Below are 688 nucleotides of genomic sequence, written 5' to 3' on the forward strand. Positions count from 1 at the left end.
CAAGGGTTCAAACAGAGGGGACCATGTGGGAGATTGCACATTCAGTCAGAGACAAAGGCTACCTTATACTATGCAGCTATCAAGTGACCTTGTTTTTCTGTAAACCTGAAGTGCTGTTAAAAAACAAAAAGTCTATTGGAATGAATGAATGAATGAATGAATGACTCACTTCACAAGGACGAACAATGTTGAGGTTTGGTTTGTAGCTATGTAATGAAATGCTAATTTCTGTATTCCAAGGTCTGGTTGCCTCAAGACAAGTCTAGTGCCTCAATTCTCACTTATACCAGATTTTGTTGTGCAAACCTTGTACCTTAATTTAAAACTATTGGTTGAATAAAGATGCCTACAGCCTGTAGCTGGGCAGAAGAGGGGTACTGGGGCTTCAGTTCCTTGGCATGGGGAGGGTTGGAAAAAGGAAGAAGGCACCATGGGGTAGGTGGATCCTGAGAGCATGGCTGTCAGGGGCGGCCAGTTGGAGCAGGAGCGGCCAAGGCGAAATGTGGCAAGTGACATCTTGGGACTACTGACAGTCGAGTAGACAAAACAGCACAGAGGGTTGGTATATGCCCAGCTCTAGTGCTTTTAAGGCTTATAATAAAGGTTTTGTGTCTTTTATTTGAGAGTTAAATGATCGAAAGTGCAATACAAACCCCAAGTAATATTTACTGCAACAGAACAGACAAAA

This window comes from Mus musculus, chromosome 3, assembly GCF_000001635.26.
Source record: "Mus musculus strain C57BL/6J chromosome 3, GRCm38.p6 C57BL/6J".
NCBI classification, from domain to species: domain Eukaryota; kingdom Metazoa; phylum Chordata; class Mammalia; order Rodentia; family Muridae; genus Mus; species Mus musculus.